The sequence below is a fragment of the Hyla sarda genome, chromosome 1 (assembly GCF_029499605.1).
Source record: "Hyla sarda isolate aHylSar1 chromosome 1, aHylSar1.hap1, whole genome shotgun sequence".
Classification (NCBI taxonomy): domain Eukaryota; kingdom Metazoa; phylum Chordata; class Amphibia; order Anura; family Hylidae; genus Hyla; species Hyla sarda.
Window position 1 is genome coordinate 229,952,878 of NC_079189.1, and position 18,576 is coordinate 229,971,453.

The window sequence follows — 18,576 nt, forward strand, 5'->3', positions numbered from 1 at the left end:
CAGATTACATTTGAAATAAATGAGAAAGCTGTCAGATTAAGTTGAGTTAATGCTCGATAATTGGCATAACAGGCTGATATTCCCCTGTGCAATAGGTCCCGCGATCAGCTGACTAGCATGACTAGCATAAAACTAGCATAAAATCCACTATCAACAATGGAAACTTGCCAGGAAAAACTAATACAAGTGTGACTAAAGCCTAATGCATAAAAAGATTAATGTTGTGTTCCAACTTAAATGTAATCATCTTATATCCAAAGGATAGGGGATTGGTAGAAGATTACAGAGCCAGAAGTTTTTCGTCAGGAAGGAACAGGAATGTTAGGTACAACATTTTAAGAAAATATTGAGGACTTAGCATTCTATAATATCAGAAGGGTAACATCTTAGCGTTTGTACGGCATGTAATCAGCATGTAATATTTATATTAATTATGGTTGATATACCTTCATAAATAATTTATACCATTCTGATGGCTGGTCCCCTTTTCTCTCCTCTTCTTTTTGGTTCCTGTGATGTTTCTTCTTGGTTACTGCACTAACAAAAGGTCTTATCAGGAAAAAAACACTTAGATACATTGGACCTCAATTCTCAAAAGTGTTTAATACAAACACTGTCCTTGTTGGCCATCTCAACCAATCACGGCAGCTTATATTTGCTTGAGGAAGAATGAAGCTGCACTGTGATTGGGCAAAATGGACAACTTTACTTTTAGAATTTTTGATAAATAAGGTCCTTTACTAAGTTACAAAAGAAACATGACTGCTAGAATTCAGTGATCCACAGAATTTACGAATCATGCTTGCACAAAGTGATACTACCAACTTGCATTTGAATGTTAAAAACCATTAACTAAGGCTGTGTTCACATATGTCCAGCGTCCGGCACAGTTTCCCTCTGGCGTGCACCATTTGAATGGCACAGTTCACAATCCCCCAGCATCTGATGATACCGAAGATGATTGGACTTGATGGACGGCCCCAGACAAGGAAACGTAGCTTGCTGCATTCCCCTGTCTGGTGTCCAGAAACAATGGACATTGGATGCCATACAACTGATGACAACTGATGCATGTTGTCATCAGTTATGGCATCAGTTGCATCGAGATCTAGGTTGAGTTCACTTATGCGAGAGAGAGATGAGTATATGAGTAAAACATTTAAAAAAATAAATGGCTTTTATTGACAAGCCCTCCATGCAGGCAGTAATACAGTGATGAAACTGTTCTTTCTGACATCAGGGGATCTTAGGAGCACACAAGGATCACGTAAGATAAATCTGAGTAAGTAAACTATTTGTCATGATGTTTTATAAAATGTTTTCTTTGATAAAAAATTTGGGATGTTAACACGGTTTGCTAAAAATTAAATAGTACTAGAAATGGAATGGAAAGTTTTCACAAATAAGAGGAGGGCTGGCACTACTGACTATAAGTCCTGTGTGCTTGTTATAGGATGAACGCTGGTGTGTTGCTGTATGTGCACTATATGGAGGTGCAAAGCCTGAAAGTTCCCAGTCAATTATTGTTCCATGGAGGTAGAAAAAAGGATGCACTCACCAAGTCTTCATAAGGTGCTTTATTTCTTCCTTGAATGGGGGGGACACTGTATGCGGGTGCTGTACAGGAGCGAGACGTGTTTCGCGCTTAGCCGTGCATCATCTGGCTCTAGATTTATACCTGCAAACTCCATCTTATATATGGACCTCCCCTTACTACACACCTGTACCTTGATTGAAAGGATCTGGGGCAAACTGTTCTCTCAGTGCGCCGCCCGCTCTCTGATGGACACAGCGTCCCGGTTTGACCTTTTCCCCGCATCTCGTGAGCTGGCTCACATGGGCTCAGCCCAACCCACAGCCAGGAGAGTCTGCCAGCCAGTGAGCAGCGCCGGCGTCACTGAGGTGCTGCCAACAAGATCGGGAGTCAGGGCAACCAGGACGCCATTCCATCTTCTCAGCATCAGCCATCCTACGGACTTTGAACAAATTCTGTTTGCGATAAGGGGAGGGAAGTACATGAAATCCAGGGAATGGGCAATTTAACCCCTACTAACCTGTATCTAAAAATTAAGACAGAGGTTGCAAGGGAATCCCTAAGTGCAAGTGTATTAACGTATAAAAGCATTCACCAGAACACTGGTTTAAAATCTAGTTCGCAGACATTTATTCCGTAATAGTTACTATTTAGAGTTACAAGAAAACAGACATATCGGTTTTCTCGTTCAATCTCAAATGGACCCCTCGCTTCAGTACGCCAGATCCGTTTTGCTTCTTGTTGCAATAATTTTCTTTGCCTGTCTCCTCCATTTTAAGGATTTTGCACAAGTTCTAAACATTTTCTGAAAAGGTTAGCACTTTTGGATCGCTGTTATGACATTTGCTAACATGGCCGATTAAACGTGGAGATCCAATACCCGTGCGGATAGAGCAAAAATGTTTGTGTACTCTAACATTTAGACAACGTATTGTCTTTCCAATATAATAATATCCGCAAGGGCATTGGATCACGTAGACAACAAATGTACTTTTACACATTATAAAGCTCTTAATTCTGCATTCCATACCACCTAGTCTAAGGTATTTTGCTTTCATATTGAAATTGCAGTATGAACATTGCCCGCAATGGTGATTTCCCTGTGGTATTGTTTCTGTAAGACAGTTCTTATTTGCTTTCTCTTTAAATTGATTGGAACCAAGTTCGCTAGCCAGAGTTATTTTTTCTATATGTTATAAGTTTTTAATATGTTATAAGTTATCTTTTTGCTATTTCTGATAGTTCTGGGTCACTTTTTATCACTCCCCAATGCTTCCTGATGGCATTTTGTACCGTACGATCCATATCTGAATGTTTTAATGAGAAGTAAAATCTTTTTTCATCTTTGTTTCCTTTTTCTTAATAATTCTACTCTTGATAATTTTTTAGCTCTTTCATAGGCTATCTGTACAGAGGCTTTTGGATAGCCCCTTTCAATCAGTCTGGCTTTTAATTCACCCGCCTGCTGATCAAACCCTTCCTCAGTATTATTGATCCTTCTTAACCTTATGAATTGCCCGTATGGTATGGCATTCTTCACATGCATGGGGGTGGTAACTTTGAAAATGCAACAATGCGTTTGTCGCAGTTTGTTTTTCTGTAATTTGATGTAAAAATGTTACCATCTTTCACCTCCACTCGCATGTCAAGAAAATCTAATTATCTGCCCCCAAATACAGATGTAACAGCATATTAAATTCAGTATTACTATTGAGGTACCTGATGAATTGATAAATATATTATCCTTATAACGCTGAATATTATCTATAAATTTAGAGGGATTCCTGGCAGAAAAGATATAGGGGGACATTTATCATCATTGCTTTGGTAAGTGAGTTCTGAAGGCATTTTTTTTTTTTTGCTTTAGTTTTGCTTATGTTTGACATATTTATCATACTATTACATGGGGTTAATAAATTTGGTTCACATAAGCAAAAAACAATAAAATCTATTTGGAATACCATTTTCTTAGTACACATAAGCAAAAAAATAAAAAAAATGTATGTGTATTTATTAATTTTTTTTTTTACCACTTTTTTCCCCCTAAATGTACTAACCCATTTTTTTTCTTTTCATTTCAGATCCGTCTATCCTGTGGGCTACTTCAGATTTGGTGGACTACGATGACCAGCGTTTGTTTTTATTTTGTATTAACAACATTTTGTAACGAGGGCTTTTTGCAATAAAAGTTTTTTTAAATGTGTTTTTTTTATTTACTTTACAGGCTTAGTAGTGGAAGCTGTCTTGTAGACGGAGTTCATTACTAAGCCGGGGCTTAGTGTTAGCCCCAAAAACAGCTAGCGCTAACCCCCGATTAGTACCCTATACCCACTGCCACAGGGGTATCGGAAAGAGCCGGTACCAACAGGCCCGGAGCATCAAAAATGGTGCTCCTGGGCCTAGGCGGTAACAAGCTGATGTGTTTTAGGCTGGGAAGGGCCAGTAACAATGGTCCTCACCCACCCTGGTAACGTCACGCTGCTGCTGTTTGGTTGGTATCTGGCTGAGATTAAAAATACAGGGAACCCTATGCTACACGCTAAAGAAAAACCATAGGGTTCCCCATATCTTCATTCTCAGCCAAATACCAACCAAGCAGCAGCAGCCTGACGTTACCAGGGTGGGCGAGGACCATTGTTACTGGCCCTCCCCAGCCTAAAACCCTAACTCACAAGCCCACGTTAACCATTTTATTAACATTAAACAAAAAAAAAACACTAGTCATTGTTGTAGTCCACAGGCTACACGGATCTGAAATGAGAAGGAAAAAAACCAAGGAAAATAGGTTAGTACATTTATTGTAACCCACCTGCATATTTCCCGCCCTCACCGCATGCTTGTCACCTGCCCCCACTGCATGACTACAACTCCCAGCATGCCCTTACATGCTGGGAGTTGTAGTCATGCGGCACAAGCTTGTCATCCGCCCGCCCATCTAACACACTCCCCCCATGCCGCCCAACTACAATTCCCCTCATGTCCTTACAGTAAGGACATGCTGGGAGTTGTAGTAGTGCTGCATGGGCAGGAGATATAGGGGCGGGTGAAAAACTTGTCACCCTCCTTTACATCTCCTACCTGCTCGTCCCACCATGCCTGTGAAAATGAAAGTAAAAAAAACTCACACAAAAAGTCTCACGTGCAACTTTTTGTATGATTTTTTGAAAATGCTGTCATAGGCAAGTTTGTCAGCCAGGTCTGTCCTTGCTTACACTTGCGACTCTTTGAAGGGGGTTTGCGACTTTTATTTGCTTATGTGCGACTTTTGCAATGATAAATCCAGGACCACTGCAAAGTAAAAACTGAAAATTGCTTAGGTAGGGCAGATTGGTATTTTTTGCTTACCCACAAAAGTCACACAAAAATTTGCTTAGGTGCACTTGCAACTAAAGCTGCTTAAATCCCTTGATAAATCTCCTATATAGTGTTTTTCAAAAGCTGTTAAGAAAATATTTGCAAATGTACATGCTACTGGAGTACCCATTGCAGTACTAGAAATTTGTTGATACCATTTGTCATCAAATCTGAAAGCATTATCAGTTAGTATGAACTTGAGTGATTCACAGATCAATTCTACCAATTCTGGGTCCTTGTGCATGTCGATGAGGAGTTCCCCCACCATCCTGACCCCCATTTCTTGGGGGATTCTGGTGTAGAGGGACTCCACATCGACAGAGGCAAGGCTATAGAGGGTCCATTGGGATTGAACGAGAAAACCGATATGTCTGTCTTCTTGTAACTCTAAATAGTAACTATTACGGAGTTAATGTCTGCTAACTAGATTTTAAACCAGTGTTCTGGTCACTTAGGGATTCCCTTGCAACCTCTGTCTTATTTTTTACATACGGGTAAGTAGGGGTTAAATTGCCCATTGCCTGGAGTTCATGTATTTCCCTCCTCTTATCACAAGCAGAATTTGTGCAAAGTTCTTATGATGGCCGACGCTGAGAAGATGGAACGGCGTCCTGGTTGCCCTGACTCCCGATCATGTGGGCAGCACCTCAGTGATGCCGGCGCTGCTCACTGGCTGAGAGACTCTCCTGGCGGTGGGTTGGGCTCAGCCCACGTGAGCCGGCTTACATGATGCTGGGGATAGGTCAAGCCAGGATGCTATGTCCATCAGAGAGCGGGCGGCGCACGGAGAGAACAGTTTGCCCCGGATCTTTTCAATCAAGGTACAGGTGAGTAGTAAGGGGAGGTCCATATATAAGATGGAGTTTGCAGGTATGAATCTAGAGCCAGACGATGCGAGGCTAAGCGTGAAACACGTGTCACTCCTGTACAGCACCGCATACAGTTTCCCCCACTGTTCTAGGAGGAAATAAAGCCCCTTATGAAGACTTGGTGAGTGCATCCTTTTTTCTACCTCCATGGGACATATAAGTTTAAATTGGTTGCATTGAACCTCCTATATGCAGAATTAATATATATATTTGTTATCTTAAAGATGTCCCGTTTAGCACTTTTTTGTGGCATTATGCCCGGACTGCCAGCATTAAAAAAAAAAAAAAAACAGACTCACCTGCCGTCGTTCCCACGGTGCCCCAGTATCTCCGCTCCAGTCCTCCACTGCGATCTTCTACAGTCAATGCGACCAGTACCAGGGCTTAATTCATCACACTGCCACTCAGCTTATCACCGGCCAAGCAGGACACAGCTGCGGCTGGCGATTTGCTGTGTGACACAATGACCACGGGCAACCAGGAAGAAGGTGGCAGCAGAGGACTGGAACGGCGATACCGGGGCACCAAGGGAGCGGCAGTAGGTGATTCCAGTTTGTTGTTTTAGATGCTGGCAGCCCAGGCTTAGTGGCATAGTGTTGAACGGGAACTCTCCTTTAAGATGTCTCCGTCACTTTTAAAAACTCGTGCCATATCACACAGACATGTCAAAAGTTTTGACTGATCGGGGTCTGGGTTTTGAAACGCTAACGACTGGGAGAAGTGCTTTCCACCTCTATTCTATGCAGCTGATCTTATGCAGTGATATGTCGAGCGCATCAGAGACTGAAGCACTTAACCACTCACTTCCCATGTGGGAGTTTCATGTTTAAAATCTTTTTTTTTTTTTATCTTAAACTTCTAGGAAAATTGCATTTGACCCAGAACCCAAGAGTCCGTTGCATGAATAGTTGGTTTATTAAAGCTGAATGCTCTGCTAAACTCCAACCATCAAAGGCTTTCTATCAAGTCATTAAAGGGGTACTCCGGTGAAAACCTTTTTTCTTTAAAAAAAACTGGTGGCAGAAAGTTAAACATCTTTTTAAATTTCTTCTAATAAAAAATCTAAATCCAGCCAGTACTTATTAGCTGCTGAATGCTACAGAGGAAATTCCTTTCTTTTTGGAACACTGATGGCATCACGAGCACAGTGCTCTCTGCTGGCATCTCTTTCCATTTTAGCAACCGTGCATAGCAGATGTATGCTAAGGGCAGCATGGTGGCTCAGTGGTTGGCACTGCTGCCTTGCAGTGCTGGGGACTTGGGTTCAAATCCCACTAAGGAAAACCATAAATAAAGAGTTGTTATTATTATTATTATTATTATAATGATGTCAGCAAAGAGCACTGTGCTCGTGATGTCATCAGAGAGCATTCCAAAAAGAAAAGAATTTCCTCTGTAGTATTCAGCAGCTAATAAGTACAGGAAGGATTAAGATTTTTGAATCAAATTAATTTACAAATATGTTTAACTTTCTGCCACCAGTTGATTTAAAAGAAAAAAGGTTTTCACCGGAGTACCCCTTTAATACAGTATCCCATTAAACAAACAAAATCAAAAGGTAGGAGTCACTAAAGTATATTAAATCTACAGTAAATTGTTCATGCTGTACTAAAATAATGGTTTAAATATGATTCCAAAGATTTAGTACATACAGTACTGTCTTTTAATATGTGCCATTAAATAAAATAGTAAGGAAGAACTTTGACCATAGAAAGCATCCTAATGTAATCCAGATGTCAGTCATTTCAATAACAATAAGCTGGGTAAACATAAAGGGGGGGGGGGGATTTATCAACTGGCATGCACCTGCAAAATTACATGCAGAGTGTTTTTATTTTTCACATTGACTTACACTAAGTTTGCTCTATTTTTACGTTCTGCAATGGCACCATTTTTCTTGTGGTGCCCTTCCAAGGGGCATGGTTGGCATTTTTTTGCGCAAATGTACTGTGAACTGCTGGCGTTGGAAATGGTACAGACACTATATTAGACTAGACTAACTTTACAGCCCCTGTAGCATAGTCAAATAAAATAAAAAATTCTGGAATACCCCTTTGAGGAGAAGCAAAGCCTGAGTGCTCCTCCCTCTCCTCTGTATTTTTTGCTCTGACCTAAGACCTGTCCTGGTGCTGCATTGTGAATTATCTGCTCTGCTATGTTTTTTTTTCTTAACTGGAGTCTTAAAACTAATTGGCAACAACTGGCAGAATAAGAGAGGCATGAACTTCCCTTAAAGGGGTATTCCTGGAATTTGTTTTATTTGACTACGCTACAGGGGCTGTAAAGTTAGTGTAGTTCATAATATAGTGTCTGTACATGTGTGTGACGGTGGTCTCGCAATTTTTGTGTTTTTAGCCCCAATATTTATTTTTAACAGCATACAAAGTTGCTCAGATCTCAGGTTTTCCCAGGTTGCAGTGCATCAAGACGTGACATCACTAGTCAGGTGTGCAAAGGGAGCCTGTCCTGCTTCAATGAGTGGAGCTGCCGCTGGGTGGGAGATAGCTAATTTAGCAACACAGATCTTTTGAATGGAATGCAGCTCATTTATGTTTGAGTGGGTGGTGTGGCTGATGTGTGAGAGGGAGGAAAGTGACCTCACACTTACAAACTATAGAACTATGGGATGTGTAGTTTAAGAGAAGGAACTTCAACAGGAAATACCCAGTTTACAAAAAGATAGTGTCAGCCTTAGGGTAATCTCACAACATAGCCATTTAGCCCCAGGGCAAGCACAGATCCTTCCTAAGCATGTCCATTACTGTCTGGCAGTTACATACTAAAATCACCTTATGGTGAATAACATCTTTAACGACTCAGTGTTTTTCCGTTTTTGCACTTTCATTCTTTCCTCCTCACCTTCTAAAAATCATAATGCTTTCAGTTTTCCACCAACAGACCTATATGAGGGCTTGTTTTATGCGATACCAATTTTACTTTGTAATGACATCAGTCATTTCACCACAAAATCTATGGCGAAACCAAAATAAAATTATTTATGGGACAAAATTGAAAAAAAAATGCCATTTTGTAATTTTTAGCAGCTTCCGTTTCTATGCAGTGCACTTTTTGGTAAATGACACCTTATCTGTAGATCCATATGGTTACAAGGATACCCAATTTATGTAGGTTTTATTTTATTATACTACTTAAAAAAATTATAACTACATGCACCAAAATTAGTATGTTTAAAACTGTCATTTTCTGACCCCATAACTTTTTTATTTTTCCGTATACAGGGATGTGTGAGGGCTAATTTTTTGTGCTATGATCTGAAGTTTTTATCAGTACCATTTTACATTTTGATGGAACATTTTGATCGCTTTTTATAAATTTTTTTAGGGTATACAAAAGGACCAAAATTACACAACTTTGGACTTTGGAATTTTTTTACGTATACACCATTAACCGTGCAGTTTAATAATGTTATTTTTTTTATAGTTTGGACATTTACGCGGCAATACTACATATGTTTATGGTTATTTTTGTTTATATATTTTTTTTAAATGGGGGTGATACAAACTTTTATTAGGTAAGGGGTTAAATCACATTTATTAACTTCTTTTTTTTACTATGTATACAACATTTTTTAGTCCCCATAGGGAACGATTACATGCTATCTTCTGATTACATACACTGTTCAATGCTATGCCATAGCATAGCATTGAACAGTGTTATTGGCGCTCGGCTGCTCCAGCCTGCTTAGCAGGCATGGAGCAGCACATCAACGGTTAGACGGCGAGGAGGCAGGTAAGTGCCCTCCTGCCATCCTCTCAGCTGTTCGGGATGCTGCGGAGAAATTGCCCGACTGAGCTGCCGAGAACAGTTTTACTTTACAAAGTTGATTGCCGTGTCTAAGGGGGTTAATGCTGGACATCATCGTGTTCGGTGATATCCGGCATTAGACACGTGTCCTGGTGGCTGATAGCCGCCGGGGCCACCCAGCTATGACACAGGGTCAGCTCGTGAGCAGGAGAGCGGGCGCACGGTGTACAGGTACACTCTGTGTCCTTAAGAGGTTAATGTCTACCATGTACCGTGCTTTATGCCTCCTATATATTTCAGTCATGCCTCCCATATACTGTGCCTCATGCCTCCCATATGCTGTGCCTCATGCCTCCCATATACTGTGCCTCATGCCTCCCATATACTGTGCCTCATGTCTCCCAATTATTGTCCCTCATACCTCCAATATATTGTGCCTCAGGTCTCCCATATACTATGCCTCATGCTTTCCATGAATGTGCTTCATGCCCAAAATGCCACCCATACATTGTCCCTCATACCTTCCATATACTGTGCCTTAAGCCTCTCATATATTGTCCCTCATGCCTCCCATATACTGTGCCTCATGTCTTACATAAATTGTCCTTCATGTCTCCCATATACTGTGCCTCATGTATCCCATACATTGTCCCTCATGCTTTCTATATATTGTGCCTAATGCCTTCCATATACTATGCTTCATGTCTTCCATAAACTGCCCCTCATGCTTTCTATATATTGTGCTTCATGCTTGCAATATATTTTGTCTTCTGCCTCCCATATATTGTGGCTTTTGCAGTTATGATTAGTGAAACAACAACTACCAGCATACCCTTACCACTTTTCAGATCAGCCTTTGGCTCTCCAGGTATGTTGGAAGTCACACCACACCCCCTCCATTCATGTATATGAAAGGGGGCCTGGCGTGACATCACAACGCCCTCCGCAGGAATCCAGTGTTCTAAACATACTGTTTAGAAAACCAGGTGCTGCACAGAGATCACTGGGGTCCCAGCATCAGTACCCTCGCGATCAGACATTTTATCCTTTGGATAGGGGATAAGAGTGTCATTTCTTCAGTGTTGTCACATGAAATGATATAGTAAAAGATTAACATATATATATATATATATATATATATATATATATATATATATATAAAATAGTTGCCCATCACACACATTTTTCCTTGTTCTCAGTGTGCCCCCCCAAAAGAAAAATATTAAAGCGGAGATGCCATTGATCATTGACAAGAGCCCTGAGCTGGAACAGTTATTTTGTGTTTCTTCCATCACACCAACAATTGTAAACTTTTCACTAATCTGCTTGGCAATGGTCTTGCAGCCCATCCCAGCCTTGTGTAGGTCTACAATCTTGGACATCCTGACATCCTTGGACAGCTCTTTGGTCTTGGCCATGGTGGAGAGTTTGCAATCTGATTGATTGATAACTTCTGTGGACGGGTGTCTTTTATACAGATAAGATAACAAGCTTAGATTACGAGCACTCCTTTTAAGAGAGTGCATTTAATTTCCACTCCTTAACTGTAAATAAGACACCTGGGAGCTAGAAATCTTGCTGATCGATAGGGAATCAAATCAATTCATAACTTAGTGAAGCAAATAGAAAGGAAAACCTCCTTGCGGGGCCTTGCGAAGCGCGTGAGAGCGCTAGGCGGACCCGCTAGCCCGAGAGCGTCTCCGTACCCACCGTCCCCTGCACCTGAGTTCCTGTGTCCAGATTTTGTATGCCATGTTCTGGATATCTCTGGATGTTCTTCAATAAAGACCCACGAAGTTAAAGTTCCCCTATGGTGAGTGCGCTGGTTTTCCTTTCTATTTGCTTCACTTGATGTTTGACTGTTTTGCCGGCTAGCACCACCTGAGAACTATCAAACACAGGACCCACTGTTTGTCACAGCCACCGCTAGATAATATTGCTAGAGGGTTGGGACTCCCACGTTTTTGCAGCTGTGCCGACTGTTTTTTTTCATGGACTATCCAATTCATAACTTATTTGTCTCTCACTGTTCAAATAAACCTACCGTCCGGAAGTTCATTACTCCGAACGCTGTGTGCGGGCTTCCATGTTCGCAGCCGCCGGGCGGGACATCTCGCCCACCCCCTCGTGACGTCTCACCTGCCCCCTCAACGAAAGTCTATGGGAAGGGGGCGCGACCACTGTCACGCCCCCTTCCCATAGACTTTGGTAGAGGGGGTGGGGGTGACGTCACGAGTGGGCGGGCGAGACGTCACGAGGGGGCGGGCGAGGGGCCGGGCATGACGTCACGCCCGGTGGCCGCGAACATGGAAGCCCACACACAGCGTTTGGAGTAATAAACTTCCGGACGCTGTGAGCGAAGCTCAGAAAATTAGGGCAGCGCACAACCCCTTTAATTTATTTTGTAAAATTTACACAAATGGCAGGAAGCCTCTGCATAGTACAATAAGGGGGAAAATCTCTCCATGCATGGAGCGGTGGCCGACAAGCCCCCTCTATGTGAAAGCTGGAGATACAGCATTCAAAGGAGTGCTCTTCACAGCTCAGCACACAGAGCGGTATATGCTCAGTACATTGGGAGAGCCAGGGCGCAGGGCAGGAGGTCACTGAGGGTCCCAGCGGTCGGACCCCCTGTGATCAGACACTTATCCCCTATCCTGTGGATAGGGTATACGTTATTTAGCACTGAAAACCCCCTTTAAGGCAACAGTGCAAACTTATGAGCTATTATAATGCCAACTGCTGCCGGTTGGGGGTTACTTCAATGGCAGCTACATTTGATAAAACAGAACACATACATTCGTGTATGATCTACATGTCTTAGTGCAGTAATGGTCATCACTTTTTAGTAACATTTGACTCATATCACTTTATAACATTATTTGCTTGAAACAAGCTGCTTTAGTCACACACTGTGGATTGTTTTATAGATGCAGGGAATTGTTAAAACAGGTTGAACAGGAGACAGATAGAAGACAAGCTGAGAACTTAAAGTTCATACACGATAGACGAAGTGGTGTGATGTTATTGTGAGAAGTTGTTTATGATACACCTGCAGAGAAAGATGAGACAAGACACAAAAACTCATTCAGAAAAACACTGAACGAAAACAGACACACATGCGGGAAGCAATATTATATACTATCTCTGTCAAGAAGCATTGCTTAAATAGAAACTTTACTTTAAACAAATTTTGCATACACCAATAGTAAAAGTTAATGTAATCTATCTTATCAGAGAAAAATGCCTCATTCTCTACTTTTCCTCCTCTCAAACTATCACTTACTTTGAAAACTGCTCAAATCCCAGAGTGCTTAGCTCACAGAAAGATCAGGTTACAGATCCCTATAGACAGAGAGGGGGATAAGTTAGCTGGAAGAAAACCGAGGAAGACAAAGACTTAGAGAAAGGCTTCAGCAGCTTTTAGTCTGTGACATGTCACCCTGATCAGTGGCGGATCCAGGGGGGGGGGGCAACGGGGCAATTGCCCCCCCCCCCCCCCGAGATTTCTGCCCCCCCCCCCCCCCCGTATAGTACTACTAAAATAGTCAGCTCCCTCACACTGTTTATTTACCTTTTTGCCGACTCGGCGCGGCTGCGGGGACCAAGTGCTGACAAGCCGGCGCGATGACATCACATTATTGCGCCGGCGCCGGAAGATCCCGTCCCCGCGGCTCGTCGCTCGGCTCATCTGCAATGCACACTGAGCTGCCTGTGTGACGCTGCCTGCAAGTAAGAAGATTTTCGGCGGGGGAACAAAATCTAAGTGCACATTTTTTTTTTTCTGTTTAAAAGAGTCAACTACATGACACTGGGGTAGGTGGCAATTGTGGCACAGGAAAGGAGAAATGAATGTGAGCGGCCTATGACAGGGGGCATTATATGTTAAGAGCACTGACCCCTGTCATGTGTCTCTCACATATAATGCCCCCTGTGCTGTGCCCCTCACATATATTGTGCCCCTTACGTATAATGCCCCCCTATGGGGCTGGACTGGGGGCATTATATGTGAGGGGCACAGCACAGAAGGCATTATTTCATATAATGCCCCCTGTGCTGTGCTCCACACATATAATGCCACCTGTGCTGTGCCCCACACATATAATGCCCTGTGCTTTGCCCCATACATATAATGTCCCCTGTGCTGTGCCCCTCACATATAAAGTCCCCTGTGCTGTGCTCCACACATATAATGCCACCTGTGCTGTGCCCCTCACATATAATGCCCCCTGTGCTGTGCCCCACACATATAATGCCCCGTGCTTTGCCCCACACATATAAAGTCCCCTGTGCTGTGCTCCACACATATAATGCCACCTGTGCTTTGCCCCACACATATAATGTCCCCTGTGCTGTGCCCCTCACATATAATGCCCCCTGTACTGTGCCCATCATATATAATGCCCCCATCATGCACCCCTCATATATAATGCCCCCATCATGCGCCCCTCATATATAATGCCCCCATCATGCACCACTCATATATAATGCCCCCATCATGCGCCCCTCACATATAATGCCCCCTGTGCTGTGCCCCTCACATATAATGCCCCCTGAGGGGACAGGATGGGGGCATTATATGTGAGGGGCACAGCACAGGGGGCATTATATGTGAGGGGCGCATGATGGGGGCATTATATGTGAAGGGCAAAAAATGGGGGCATTATATGTGAAGGGCACAGCACAGGGGGCATTATATGTGAGGGGCGCATGATGGGGGCATTATATGTGAGGGGCAAAAAATGGGGGCATTATCTGTGAAGGGCACAGCACGGGGCATTATATATGAGGGGCACATGATAGGGGCATTATATATGAGGGGCACATGATGGGGGCATTATATATGAGGGGCGCATGATGGGGGGCATTATATGTGAGGGGCAAAGAACGGGGGCATTATATGTGAGGGGCAAAGAACGGGGGCATTATATGTGAAGGGCACACCACAGGGGGCAATATATGTTAGGGGCCCAGGGCATTATTATTATGTGGGGGGAACAGGACGGGTCATAATCATTATATGTAGGGGCACACGATGGGGCATTATTACTATATGTGAAGGCACAGAGTGTTTTGTATTTCAGAAGTATAGTGTAGATTATGAGGAATTTCTGGGGTTGTACGTTTTTTATGGGCCACAAAACATTTGGGTATTTTATTCAGAGGGTGCCCTGCACAGCAAGTTATATTCAGAGAATGCAGTGTGTGGTAGTATTAAATTTAGAGGGTACGGTGTGTGGTAGTATTATATTCAGAGAGTGCAGTGTGTGATAATATTATATACAGAGGGTACGGTGTGGTAGTATTATATTCAGAGAGTGCAGTGTGTGAAAGTATTATATACAGAGGGTATGGTGTGTGGTAGTATTATATTCAGAGAGTGCAGTGTGTGATAGTATTATATACAGAGGGTAAGGTGTGTGGTAGTATTATATTCAGAGAGTGCAGTGTGTGATAGTATTATATACAGAGGGTACGGTGTGTGGTAGTATTATATTCAGAGAGTGCAGTGTGTGATAGTATTATATACAGAGGGTACGGTGTGTGGTAGTATTATATTCAGAGAGTGCAGTGTGTGATAGTATTATATACAGAGGGTACGGTATGTGGTAGTATTATATTCAGAGAGTGCAGTGTGTGGTAGTATTATATTCAGAGAGTGCAGTGTGTCGTAGTATTATATTCAGAGAGTGCAGTGTGTCGTAGTATTATATTCAGAGAGTGCAGTGTGTGATAGTATTATATTCAGAGAATGCAGTGTGTGGTAGTATATTCAGAGAGCGCAGTGTGTTATAGCATTATATTTAGAGGGCGCAGTGTGTGGTAGTATTATATTCAGAGGGTGCAGTGTGTGGTAGTATTATATTCAGAGGGTGCAGTGTGTGGTAGTATTATATTCAGAGGGTACAGTGTGTGGCGGTATTATATTCAGAGGGTACAGTGTGTTGTATATTCAGGAAGTACCGTGTGTCAGAATTATATTCAGAGGGTGTGTGGCGGTATTGTATTAGAACAATACAGTGTTTAGCAGTATTATAATAATTATTGTTTTCATATAGAGGATCAGAATCCGCTGACATAGTGAGGAGACGTCTGGGCGTCAAGTTCTGCAGGGAGAACATTTAGCTGGAACAAGTCCCGGTGGTATGTACCAGCTGAATTAGATAAGAAAAGACTAGAGAAGACATCACCTGTAATCACTGATATCATTGTGTATTCTCCTCACTATAGAGAAGACGTCACCTGTAGTCACTGATATCATTGTGTATTCTCCTCACTATACAGAAGACGTCACCTGTAGTCACTGATATCATTGTGTATTCTCCTCACTATACAGAAGACGTCACCTGTAGTCACTGATATCATTGTGTATTCTCCTCACTATAGAGAAGACGTCACCTGTAATCACTGATATCATTGTGTATTCTCCTCACTATGCAGAAGACGTCACCTGTAGTCACTGATATCATTGTGTATTCTCCTCACTATAGAGAAGACGTCACCTGTAGTCACTGATATCATTGTGTATTCTCCTCACTATACAGAAGACGTCACCTGTAGTCACTGATATCATTGTGTATTCTCCTCACTATAGAGAAGACGTCACCTGTAATCACTGATATCATTGTGTATTCTCCTCACTATAGAGAAGACGTCACCTGTAGTCACTGATATCATTGTGTATTCTCCTCACTATACAGAAGACGTCACCTGTAGTCACTGATATCATTGTGTATTCTCCTCACTATAGAGAAGACGTCACCTGTAATCACTGATATCATTGTGTATTCTCCTCACTATAGAGAAGACGTCACCTGTAGTCACTGATATCATTGTGTATTCTCCTCACTATACAGAAGACGTCACCTGTAATCACTGATATCATTGTGTATTCTCCTTACTGTGTCCTATCAGAGCTGGAGTCACTTGTAAGTTCTGCAGTAATGATGGGTGAAACAACAACTCCCAGCATCCCCTTACCACTGCTTAGGTCATACTGGGAGCTGTAGTTTTAAAATGGTAAAAACCTCTTTAGCACTTTCCCATTCTGTGGCAATTGGTATATTTGATAATTATTCTGACATGTGAACATGGCCTAAGAGTCTTAAACAAGGTTAGGACTGTATGATACATTTAATAATATTGTAAGTTCCGTGAGCAACATCTTATTTTCTGTCCGCCAACACAAAATACTCTAATAGTGCCCCTCCCGAGACTGGACTCTGGATCCGCCCCTGACCCTGATGCTAAATTCACAACTTACTACTGAGGGCTATAATGTCCTTAACACTTCTGAGGGTGTGCTGCAAAGGCAGTAGGGGAGGCGAATCTCCCTTTTTGTGTGTGTGCAGTGTACAGGAGCCATTATAGCAGCCTCCACCCCTGACATCAGGAGCAACAGCCTGTGGAGTGCAAATCTGGTGAAATATGCCATAATCAAACTGTGCAGGTATTCGTGCAAAAGCAAAGTTCTTTATTAGAAGTAAAAAGCCCTAACAGGAGTGAAAGTAACGCGTTTCAGTTAGCGTTAGTCGTACATGAATAAAACCACAAATTCCAGTATTCTTATAGGGAAAAATCACGTGACCCACAGGGGTAGGCAGCAGGTGCAGGCAACACACCAGCTGTCTCACCGGAGTCCGCAATTTAACCCGCTTTTGAACGTGTTACTTTCACTCCTGTTATGGCTTTTTACTTCTAATAAAGAACTTTGCTTTTGCACGAATACCTGCGCTTGATACCTTTATCTTTTGCTCCTGCATGAAGTGGTGTTGCCTTGCACAATCCGTGTGCTCTGGGGCCGCTGAGGGTGAGCTGGAATTTTGTTCAATGCTTGGATTTCTCTAAAGGCTATTTGCTCGTGCTCCCCTGGGGATTCATTCCTTGTCCACTCTTCCGACATGACGACCACCAGTATGCCAGCTGGGAACTCCAACACTAGCATGTGTTTGAAGTCAGCAGAGGATCGGAAGGTTCGTGCTCAAAGAATTAATACGTTGTTAAGTAATGCAAGCCAAGACAACCAGGTTCAAAAAATGTTTTATTGAATTTTTCAAGAATTTTTTTTCACAAAACAGAATTGGCCAATAGATAACAAACACGGCCAAAAGAACAATACAGAAATAAAAAGAACAGAATCATACAAATTCTTTAGAAATGATCACTCAGTTTAGATACACTTCTTTAAAAAAAAAAAAAAGAATTTATCAGATCCATTGAATATTGTATAAGCATATCCGGAATGTGTTGGAAAAATCTATAAGATTTACCATTAATTAAATGAACAGATAACTAATTTACTTATCAATATGTCACAGTTGGAATAAGCATTGATACAAGAATTGAGACTTACATGGGACATTTCCACTTTACAAAAATATCTTGATGATAAAATGATTCCAAGAGGTCTCAAAATAAGGAAATTTCCTTCTACAATTTATTGTGATGCTTTTAAAAAATGGGAGGAGATCCTAACTGATTCATCTCTAAGATTTATAAGGCTTTTGATTAAATATGAAGAAAATTCCCTCAATGAACTTCAGGGCAATATCTCTACGTTGAAAAAAAACGGTCTCTCAATTTGAAAATAATGCTGCTTTTTCGGATCTGGATAAAAAAAATCCAAGAAAATCTGGACAAGTTAGAGGCCACCATTATGGACATTAAACAATCTAAACTATTGCATGACATTCAGGATTATAAAATGGAAAATGTATATATCAGGCCTCAAACAGATACAAAGTCTAATACTCCCCGTTCCATCTTAAGAAAGTATAAACACCGACGTGGCAAGAATGTACAACGGGTTAATTTTAGTTCCACCGAAATGGATTCCTCGGACTCCGCCCCCGAATCTGTTGATGTACCTCGTCTTCAGAATGCTACTCCTTCTGCTCCAGCTGCACCTGTTAAGACAAAACCATTAAAAAACGACATGCTGGCAGAAAACACTGCACCGCCAGGCAAAAGGAGGAATCCATATCAAAACCGCAGGAGGAACTAACTATTCCCATATACAACTTATCGGGTAAGGTATTGTCTACTCATCACATT